Source organism: Pezoporus wallicus, unplaced genomic scaffold (genome assembly GCF_028554395.1).
Source record: "Pezoporus wallicus isolate ANWC-B61680 ecotype Strahan unplaced genomic scaffold, APGP_CSIRO_Pwel_v1 contig_161, whole genome shotgun sequence".
NCBI classification, from domain to species: domain Eukaryota; kingdom Metazoa; phylum Chordata; class Aves; order Psittaciformes; family Psittacidae; genus Pezoporus; species Pezoporus wallicus.
The window spans coordinates 6,097,756-6,109,528 of record NW_026642654.1 but is presented as its reverse complement, the minus strand read 5'-3'; the positions used below and the strand labels follow the sequence as shown (position 1 = coordinate 6,109,528).

Genomic DNA, 11,773 nt, shown 5'->3' with positions numbered 1-11,773 from the left:
TGAGTTTTAACACAGGATAAGTCTAAAGTGTCTGTTAGTGGATTACTGAGAACAACTGATTATGTTAATGTTATTAACTCTATGTAGAGTATTAGGACTATTTAGCATTAAGTGTGTTTCAAAGACAAGGCCCTGAGGAACCTGTAGCTTTGAAGTTGGACCTGCTCTGAGAGGAGAGTTGAACCAGGTGATTTTCTTAATGATTAATGCTCTAAATTTTGATTTAATGATTTTAAATTATTTTATTGCTCTAAAGCATTAGTAAAACTAGGCTGCTTTTATTAAAATATTTGCCCTATTAGTGTCTGACAATATTGTCTAATGATAGAGACAGTGCAGGTGTGATGGTAAGTTACAAAAAGTTATCATCAATAAAGTATAAAAACCAAAACCAATGGCTGTATTTTATAAATGTGTGTGCAATTTGTGAAACATAGAGAAACAGTTTAAGTGTGAGGAAGTGTTTTTGTAAGATCTCTATATGTATGTTACTTGTCTTGCTCCTATTAACACAAAGATATTGCATATATGATTCTAAGTAAACCTCAACAGGTTTTCATATTGTATGCACTTATTAGATTTTTACATTGTTATTTTTACTATGCAAGCCTCTAGTATTTCCTAGAACTTAAACAATGTTATATTGCAATTTAAAAGTTAAATTTACTTGAAGAATAGGTATTTAACTGGCTATTCTTATGTGAGTCTACAAGAACTTACAGAAAAAGGACCTTTAGATATCTTTAAGTATTCTTTTATTTCTGTTTTTCCAGACAACATGACTAGTAATTACTGTGTCAGATGTAGTTTCTAAATAGTCTGCACTTAAGATGCCATACTCAAAGTAATATATTTGGTGCGAAATTTTAACTTTCACAATATTTTTCTGTCCCTGTTTGAGTCCAGAAATGTGAGCTATGCAAAACTTACATATTTACAGCTGATAATGTGTAGTTTCTGGCATGGGTTCAGCCTAGGTCCTTAGTAACCAAAAGTTGTTACCATCTGATTATAACAAATTTCCAAAATGAAATGAGTCAGTCTTCTGAAAGCAGACATGGTCTCATAAATAAATAGATATGTATATACAAATACTTATGAAATGTATATGCAATATAGTATTTATAAATAAATATTTCACTATATACACACCAGCACAACTGAAACAAGTCGGCATACTACTTACTATTTTCCTACCCTTTTACTTCCCATGAGTGTAGTGCATCTTTTAGGTTATAATCTTAAAGTGGGTATTCCAAATATTCTTGGCTTCCCAATTGAAATTAATAGGAGTCTTGCCCTAAATTCTTTCATTTTAATCAGTTAAAGTAAACTAATTTTCTGTGTTTAATTATAAGATCAGATTGTATTAATCCCATATTCTCCTGTTTCCTTGATTACAGGCATCCATCAGTACTAGGACATTTCATTCTGGAACACTACAGAAACAGCCTCCCACGCAATAAAGCACGGTAAGACTGAAAACAAGGTTTGTCTTTACCCCTAAACTCAACTGCGAAGGTAGGAAGAAATTGGATCATACAGAATTCACGAAAATTGCAGTAAGACACATGTTTGCTTACTGTGTTTGTGTTCTTCCATGGTGTCATTTGGATTGATGGTTCTGCTAAGGATACCAATGTGCTTTCTTCGGTGAAGATCATAATTTTTATATTTTAGATCAACTCTTTTGTTTGTGCAGTTTACTTTTGATTCTTGGGAGCTTTCAGTACTGGAAAGTATTATTCCTAAAGAGACTTTTTATCTTGCAGCCCTAGTGAGTGTGAATCCAGTATCACTTACTTTAAGGCAATAACAAACATTGCAAGATCAGACCCAGAATCCAGTGTAAACCAGACAAATGAACCTGCCTTGAGTCTGACAAATAGAAGCACTCAAAAAGTCCTTGTACTCAGGTTTTTGTTACATAGCCACATCAGTCCAATGTAATTTGCATAAATAAATATTAGTGGAGGGGTAGTCCTCCTGGTCTCCCATGCAGTTCTCTTGTTGCAGAACCAGGCTGTGTGTGAGTCAGCACATGGTTGGGGAAGTCATAAGTGAAAGGTGCCCATTTTCATATTTGGTTTTGCATTCAGGATGCCTGATGCCAGCCGTTAGAGACAAGCATAAATGAGACAGCAGCAGGTTTTGGGGGCAGTATGGATTTATGTTGGACTAAACTGACCACACAACTATGGCCTCAGAGGGATCCCCCAGAGCATATATCTGGTGCAGGAGCTGGTTATCAGCACATACAGCCAACACTGCCACTGGCTTTGTACAGCAGCAATTCCCACTTAGTGAGACAGTCCTCAGACAGCACTGGCAGCAGGTATTAATCAGCATAGCCTTTGGGATGCTGCAATTTATAAGGCTCAGACTGATACATTTCATCCCACAATGTTGTTCAAAAGCAACATGTAGTGTTTTTAAGCCAAATATCTTTGAAAAGAGAAAACAAGTAAACAAATTACTAAGTGTTTTGGGAGTGGGTGGATGCAAATGAATATGAAAGCTAAGTGACAAGGAAGAAAACCAAATAAAAATACATCAAACTACGTCTACTAGTTACTTTTGTTTCAATGAAGTAGTTCTCTGAGGCAGTTTCCCTGAACAGCAACAATCTTTCTATTCCATTTGGAAAAGGAAAACATGGAAAAACTTCACAAGTCAAGGGAAAAAACAAGCAGCAACAGACAGGAAATATGCTGTTAAATGTACGAGTTTGAATTTTTGGTCATTTCTTCCACAAAGGGCCCTCAGTAGTCACACATTCCTCATTTCTAAATGTTAAACTTTCTTAGAATCATAGAATTGTTCCGGTTGGAAAGGACCTTAAGATCATCTAGTTCCAAGCCCCCTGCCTAAAACCGTATCACCCAAGGTTCTGTCCATCCCAACCTTGAACACAGCCAGGGATGGAGCATTCACAACTTCCTTGGGCAACCCATTCCAGTGCCTCACCACCCTAACAGGAAAGAACTTCTTCATATATCCAATCTGAACTTCCCCTGTTTAAGTTTTAACCCGTTACCCCTTGTCCTATTACTACAGTCTCTAATGAAGAGTCCTTCTCCAGCATCCCTATAGGCCCCCTTCAGATACTGGAAGGCTGCTATGAGGTCTCCACGCAGCCTTCTCTTCTCCAGGCAGAACAGCCCCAACTTCCTCAGCCTGTCTTCATACAGGAGGTGCTCCACTCCCCTGATCATCCTCGTGGCCCTTCTCTGGACTTGTTCCAACAGTTCCATGTCCTTTTTATGTTGAGGACACCAGAACTGCACACAATACTCCAGGTGAGGTCTCACAAGAGCAGAGTAGAGGGGCAGGATCACCTCCTTCGACCTGGTGGTCACGCTCCTTTTGATGCAGCCCAGGATACGGTTGGCTTTCTGGGCTGCGAGCACACACTGAAGCCAGCTCATGTTCATTTTCTCATTGACCAGAACTCCCAAGTCCTTCTCTGCAGGGCTGCTCTGAATCTCTTCTCTGCCCAACCTGTAGCTGTGCCTGGGATTGCTCTGACCCAGGTGTAGGACCTTGCACTTCTCATCGTCAAACTTCATGAGGTTGGCATCAGCCCACCTCACAAGCGTGTCAAGGTCCCTATGGATGGCATTCCTAAAATGTTGAAATCTTGAAGGTGGTGTGTTTTTTTTTCTCATTGTCTGTCTTGGAAATTGGGATTGCTCTGCACAGGAAAATAGGAAGAGGAATGCAGAGCATGGAAAACAGTTGACATCCCTATATCTTGTCCTTGTCTCTAGCTCCACAGGTGGCAGGGTGAAGAGCTTTTCCTTTGGCCCACACAAGATGAGAGCTGATTACCAGTGCTAAAGGAACACAGGACTGGTCCAACTTTTCACATTCAAGTAAGCATCTAATAGGCATCTACTTCAAAAGGCTCCACAAAACGTTTAATTCATAAAACTGGACTACAAACCAGGTTTTCAGCATCCTGTAACACAAAATGCCTACACAAAAAGACTGAAAGCTACAGCTGTAAAAAAAAAAAAAAAAAAATAAAATAGTCACAAGAATGAGGTCAGGAGAGATTGGGCACTGCAGAGATGCTAGGTTTTTGCAGTAGTGGACAGTACATGACATAAAGTTCCAGCAAGAAACATTCCACTCTCTCTTACAGAGAAGGAAATAAAACTTACATAAACTTAAAGTAGTTCTTCCAAAATGGATCTGAAAGACAAATTCCTCCTGGGCCTCAACTGCCTAGGTGAGCATCCACCTAGCATTTGCAGATCAGAGTTGTGAGGAATCTCAAGGGTAAACATCTACTTTCAGACAATAAGGTAGTTTTGTATAGTTTCCATCAGAACAACAATTGGTCAATGTATCCTGCTTTTTGAAGTTTTTCATCTTATACACTCTCAACTCTCTTCACCTGGATCTTTCTAATTGAATTCCTGTAATCCATTCTCATCTTAATGCTGTGTTCAGGATTCTTTGGCATTTTGGATTTTGTTTGTAGGTGTGACGTGAATCACTTTAATGGAGAATGATCCAGACGGCATGCATGTAGCAGGAATAAAACTTCATGTGCAAACTCTGCAGCATGAGGTTATGTTAACAACATGTATTTCAAGAATTATCCAATGATAATAATCTAAATGCTGATTCCAAAATCCTGAATAACCCAGAGAAGATCTGACACAGGAAGACCACAGGCTACCTGGCTGAGGGAGAGAGGCAGTCTGCAAGAAGCACTAAGTGATGGCAAAGAAAAAATTTGGCAAATAGTCAGGAAAGATCTTACTTGCAAAAAACCCCAGTCCTTTGGATCATGACAGCCAGGTCATGACTGATATACAGGCAGCTGCAAAAAGCCATCTTAACAGCAGTCTAACCAGCTATGCAGACAGTGATTTCACACCTGGGTGTGAGTTGGCACAGCAAGCCCATGTCACTTGTGTACAAAGTATGATAATGTAGAAGTAGTCAGCACAGTGCTGTGCTTCCAAAATCTTGTAGATGAGCTGTATGGGATATTATTGAGACAGCATAGAGTCTATTACCCCTGCAACTGCTTCTTTGAGCTGTTCCTCACAAATCTTGCTTATGTTCACCCATTGGCGGCATCAAGCAGATGTCTCATGCAGCTGAGAAAGCAGTTCTGAGTTCCAGGCAGAGCAGATGGCAAGTCAGTTTTAAAGGTTCCATTTAAAAGACTAACATAATGAAATGAGACTATATGGCATTCAGTTAACCAGCGCCTGCAAGGTGATGGAATCAAGAATAGCAGGATTTATTTGTTATGCTGGGAGATACGTTTTCCATATTTTTTTATCCTTATTGTCAGTCATGTGCTTGCATGACTAGCTGGGGAATCAGAGACAGCTCTAATGGAAAAGAGAAATTAGGTCATCTGGTCCATCCTCACTGCCAGGGCATGACTGTTCCCTGCAGTGTATCACTTCCCACACAGTTATCTTTCCAACTGTCTTTTGTAGGATGGAAATGCAATTCAGAGTCCCATTTGGCTATGGCTAACAGAGCTTTTGAGGACTTTTTATTTGCACAAAAATGCCTATTGAGAGTCTCAGAGCTAACAATTTTAAATACATTTCAAAGAAAAAAACCCAAATCTCAGAATTTGAGTCTCAGTAAAAACTTTTTAATAGAAAAGTTGTGCAGTATTTGGGATAACTGGGGACACTGTTTTCATTCAGACAGGAAATAGTTCCTATGACTCACTTCTACAAATTAAACAATAGGTTTCCTGCTAAAAATAAAATAAAATCCAGCAACTAGTTCAGTAAGTAGTTTAGGAAGCAGCCAGTACTCGTGATGCTCTGAGCAAACTCATCAGGAGACTTAGCACTCCTGCTAGCTGACTCTAGGTATTGTACTCCAGGTTGCCTTGATAAATTACTCCAAGTGTTTGGATCCTCATCCTTCAGCAGAGCATCTCTATGTGCAAGCACTCAGACTGTACGGGGCAGGACTGGTTTATTAAGGAAAAAAATGAGTGAATGCAAATGGAAAGGCAGTGATATAACTAATTACACATAAGAAATGACAAACTTCTTCCCTTTCAGCAGTTTTAGCATTACTTCCATGCTGCCTGCAAACAACAATAAGCCCCATCATTTACCCCTTGACTACACTCATCAAGTAAGTCCAATGGTTTGAATTAGTCCAAATATTTCCTTAAGGTTGATCTCGTTTCCCAAAGGACCCGTTTGCTTTGTTTTAACCAGTCAGTGCCACCATGTAGTTTGGTTTAAGGATTCACTTTCTTAAGCTAGGCAGGGATTCTCCAAACTTTGTTCATCTTTGCATTTCCTTTTGCCACCAACTTCTCATCCTTCTCTGGCTTCACATGCTTATCTACATCAGTTCGTCTAGTGATATATTTAGACCATTATCCTTCACTGGAGAATTTTGTTTGCATTGTACCCTGCAACATTTTCCTTGGAGAAGACCGAAGAGCATTTGAGGAACTCAGCAGAAATGCAGGAGTTCAGAAATACGCTCATCATGACAAACTGAGTAATTTCTTCTGTAGAACTCTGGAAAGATCACAACCAGTACAACCTCAAGTACAAGTGCTTTTTAGGTCCCACGAGAGGAACCATAAGATTTTCTTGGTGAAAGATGCCTTTTCCCCATCTCCAACAGAAGAAGTGTTCTCAGATGCTTCCAAATTCAGGAATTACACAAGTTACTCTCCACAGCTGCCTTATTAAATCTACAAATTAATCCACATTGCTTTTCCTTTTGTCTCCAACAAATAAGACTCAAGACTATAAGCAGATGACAAGGTTATTCCACCTCTACTAAAACCCCAGGAGTCATTATCAAGCTTTTATCATGCACATGCATGACAGCACTCTGCATTTCATTATTTTACAAAGTAATTCTTGACCTTGTGTTAAGTTAAATGGGCTTTAGTTAGCATGTCAGGTGTGAGTTCCTAGGGACATGACTTTTCTGCATGCTTGTGTACATAATGCTCTCCACAGCACAGCTGTGAAACTTTACTGTAATAAAATCAATTATTAGATCCTCTCTGACATGACAGTTTTCAATGGTTTTCTTGAAGTTACAGGTTTCTAGATTCCATTTGATGAGGAGAGATGTGATTACTGATGGAAGAACACACTACATTATAGCACTTTTGTGGGTATTCCCCACAAAATGTTCCAGCATTACAAATCCACTGAACAGTTTGTTTTCTTTTTCATTATTTTTCCTATGGCACTCTTGCATTTTAGAGATTTATTACTCAGTAATGAGGCCTACCTAGTTGTCTTGACAACTGAAATTTAGAAAGTAAAGGAATAAAGTATGAAGTTCCAGAATGCTGATACTGATCTCATTTTTGTATTTGCCTGAAAAAAAATACTGTTACATGTGGAAGGCTTGAGCACCTTTTAAAAACTGAAGCACCTTGAACAAGAACAATCCATCCTTTTCCTTCTGGTTCTAATTGGACAAAAATAGTATTTACAGTTGACCCATCAATCAAGACAGACAGACAAGCAACGTTTCCTGCCAACAACTAATAACTTTTATCTTTTAAGACAGTCAAGTAACAAGTGATCTGCTTTTATAAGCAGCAGCAATTTGGAAAAAGAAAATAAGTCAGTTATTTCTTGCAATGTCAATGCCCATGCTGTTAAAGATCATTCTGTTAAGGAACTAAAATGAGAATTTAGAGATTCCCCCTCTCTCAGCTCTTTTTTCCCTTTGCAACATAGATGTTGTACACACACCAAACCAAAATGCTCCCCTTACCAGCCAAATAATCATTGATAAAATACAAATCTAACTATTGCAGTCCATCTAGAAACAGAATCCCAACTAAAATCAGCAAAACCTTGAGTCAAAGGATGTGCAGCATTAGGACCTGCCTCTGAAAACCAGTTACTGTTACAGATATACCAAAGCTCTGCAATTCCTACCATCCCTGCCTACCACAGAAGGCTCCTGGAGCACACTGATCTATTGATCCAAGGTTTCTCTCTGTGCAGATCTCCTGACAGCATAATGCTCACTGGATTTTAGCCAGCAGGCAGCACTGACACAAAAACAAGTGGGTATAAAGTGCCTAGGAGTAAGCTATTTGGATTTCTAGCTATCAGCAGGGTGAGGACCTGGAACTGGCTTCCAGTAGCAAAGAAGGAAAAGAATCTAAATATAAGGCTTGACAAAGCTGCTCTGTAGTGCCTGTGATGGGACCGAGTGGGATGTGATGATCTAGGGGGTCTCCTCCAGTCTTATTTTAAGTACATAAACCACAGCATATGTTGTCCCGCTTTGAAGCAAAAGCCTCTGCTTGGTTAGGTTGGCACACTTAAGGCTTCCTTCTCCATTTATATTATTATTTCCATAAATATAGTAATTATTAAATAAGTTATCAAAGCTGATTTTGAACCACATTCCACAACTCCACCAGAGGTGACCATGCACACTTGATACAGAACAGCACAAGTGTATTGTCTCATTGCTTGTAGAAGAAGGGAGCACCACATACATGGAGCTACAAACCTCTTTTCAGCCTTGACCACAGAAGAGATCCACGATCTGAAGGCTGAACGTGCAAGGTTCCTCTGCACATCCCTGCATCACTGTTTTAAGTGACAATATATTTTAAGCTCTTTCCACTCTGGAGGTAATAGTTAAGAGACAGCAGTGTTTACATTCAATACTGCTTTGACCTATGGGCTCTCTTCCTTTTGTTATTCTCTTGCCTTACAGTGCACTTTCAGTAGTGATCATCTGACTGATCCCACACACTTTGCACCTGAGAGCAGAGGCGATCCCCTGCCTACGAGTACTTTCAAGGTGCAAGAGACAAGAACCATCTGTGCCTTCAAGAACAGCATCTTGTCACCAACATATAGCATGCCCAGCCCTTGCTCCAGATCCTCAGAAGGACAGGATGGGAAGGAAGGGCAAGGAACAGAGCATGAGAGTAACTGGAATCTTAGAAACACACTTGTAGGAACACAAGTTTTATAGCAGAGTAGTTTTGAACTCGGTAAGTAATTAAGAGTGGGCCTAGCAAAAGCCATCATTTTGCTTCCCACTGCTCATTATTTGACCTGTCACAGATGGGATAAAAATTGAGGGAAGGGATAAAAATTGAGGGAAGGGACAAAATGGAATAGCAAAACTATGGACTAGCAGTTAAATTGCCTCTAGCTGCAACGACTGTACGCAAACTTTCCCAGCAATGCTGCGTTTCTCCTGTTCCACTGATAGAAACGTCAACCATCTCTCAAGCAAAGCTTAACAGCAACAAAGAACCATGAGAGCAACAGGGTTTCTATTTCCACTTGACACACTATTTACTGAGCACTAACATTTATTTAATGCATTTTGGCATAGATATATATTTACAAATATACATACTTTGGACCCACAAAATAAAAACATATTTTGCATTGGTACCTCTAAAACTGATGCCAGTAGTTTGCCTAAAATCATACTGAAGACCTGACCTATGAAAATTGAGTTATATTCTCAAGGTCCTGTAGTTCAACTGGTTAATTCTAACACTAAAAGTGAATTAAGTGATGAGTAAATGTTCACCAACTACTGGCACCTTCAAAATCAGATAGCAAGATCTTGTTCAGACTATTTATTCCAATCAAATTAGCTGTATAAATGGAATTTAAACCACCTGTGTACTGAAACCATGGCAATTATGCTAATGGGGCAAAACCCAGTTTTTATGGAGGTCTGGATTTTTCAGAAGGGATGAGAGAGCAGCAAATCCTTGTTCCTGTCAGTTTATAAACCAGCCACAAAGCATTCTGCTGCTGCCCAGTTCACACTGGCATAATTTGTTCTGTGTGTAGAAACGCAAGTTGAAATGCAAGTTATTTTGTAATCTAAACTTAATTAGGCTGATTCATATACCCTGTACTACAGAAGCTATAGTATCTCTTACACATGCACAAAATATCTTTGGAAGACTGCGTTATGTGAAGAATGTTATAATGTACAGCTTTGTTACTGCTGTCACTGCTGAGACCAAACTTTATTGCTCCCTTGCCGCAACACATCAGTTTTCTTGATATTTAAGTAATTTAGAGCATAGGAACAAATCTCTCTTCTTCTCTTCCTCCCCCTTACAGGGCCGTAATGAGCCCCTTTTATTGTTTCCAACAGATTTACAACAAATCTGAAATACCCAGCATCTGCTCAGCAATAACAAGATCAGCAGTCAAATGTAATTTGAAGCCAAGGCCTAAGCCCCCACCCCTTCTCCCCCCAAGCAGGTTTTACAAACTTTCCTTTTGTTTCCAAAGTAGAGGGATTTTACAATTATGACGACCACAACAGCAGGAATGAGGATTTAACTAAGTGAAGAGATGGACAACCAAGAACATCATTTGCAATAAAAGAGCTTATGAGCCACTTCTAATGGCATTTACAGAATCTCAGCTTGGGAATTTTTGCACTCATACCAGCTCACAGATCCTATGCTGCAAACAAACTTCCCTTACACAGGCTTGCATATACAGAAATGTAAGTTTTTAAATACTTGATTGCCTAGTTTGAGGCTACACTCTATTAACCAGATATCCTTGGGTCTGTTTATGGATTTAAGGATTTTGGCAGAAGATGGCAAAGGCATTCCTCTAGCAAGATGGAGTCTTCGCAGCGTAGTGGAAAATATCATGGCAGTAATCCAAAGCTGCTACTAACATTTCACCCTTCCCACACTGGCATTTTATTCATCTGAAAGCTGGCCAGGCTATAATTGCTGAAGCTTTCAGCAATCATGTCATCTAGCTACACTCACACGAAGGAGGGCAGCTAGTTCTTGTTACAGAGTCCAGGATGGCAGTCGTAGAAACGGGATCTCAAGTGTGGCATCTGCTAGTAATGCTGGGAATACATTTCAGTTTGTGCTTTTTCTATATATGATGATTTATTGCCCGATCTACTCTCTTGGTCTGATAGGGAAGATAATTTTAAGTGGCAGGAGGCAGACATATTCAGGACATTACTATTACTTTGAAAACCACACTAACACTTAAAACATCAGCGTATTTTGTGTGCTCATGTGAATTCTTATATTCCAAATCAGTATTTCTACTGGCTTTTTTTCTGTTGTGTCTGTGTGTCTAGTCAAAAGCTTTCACCTTCCTCCCACAAAAATCCACCTCCACAACCCCAGACTTACTGCGGTCTCCCTACGCTGCTTTGTACTGCACAAAAAAAGTCAGGTGCAAAGTAGCAAGTGTTCTGTTTCACAGAATCATAAAGCAATTTTTCTCCTGGTACAAGGAGCCTGCCATCACAAAGAGAATGCTGCAACTAGACTGAGAGGAGGAAAAGAAAACCCTGTGTTTGTTGACATTACTCATTTCAACAAAGACCCTGAAAAATTACAAAACTCCATGTTTGTTGCTCAACTGAGTTATGACACAAACACTTCAAAAGACCGCAACTTAGCATGAAGTGCCATCTCTAATATCATCACCCATCCAGCAGAAGAGTAAGAACTCTCTTTTAATGTTCTGAAAATACTAAGAAGTTGAAATTATTAACGCAGTACTGTGAAGTTTGTTGTAGAGGTTAAGACAGTACCTCTGTCCCACAGGATTTACTGTATAGAACCATGTTCAGCATATGAAAATCTAACCTCTAACATAAGCAGACACCATTGGTTTACAAAGTGTCTTAGATGGCATTGTCAGTTGTGCATCTGGCTTGAAAAGGGTAAGCAGTGCTGGTCTGCCCAGTGTTTCCTCAGCCCCGGCGCAGGTACTCTCACACAAGGTGGAGCAACATT

General features: G+C 39.6%; 1 long non-coding RNA gene across 2 annotated transcripts; it reads left to right on the top strand.

The window, feature by feature from the left end:
• The first annotated feature begins 1,353 nt into the window (after positions 1–1,353).
• Positions 1,354–6,219, top strand: LOC130611266 (uncharacterized). Of its 2 annotated transcripts, XR_008975204.1 has the most exons (4): positions 1,354–1,472; positions 3,771–3,875; positions 4,490–4,578; positions 5,873–6,219. It is a non-coding gene; the product is annotated as an uncharacterized LOC130611266 (long non-coding RNA). The 2 variants fall into 2 exon arrangements; XR_008975203.1 differs by lacking the exon at positions 5,873–6,219 and having other exon boundaries at positions 4,490–4,895.
• Positions 6,220–11,773: the final 5,554 nt, after the last annotated feature.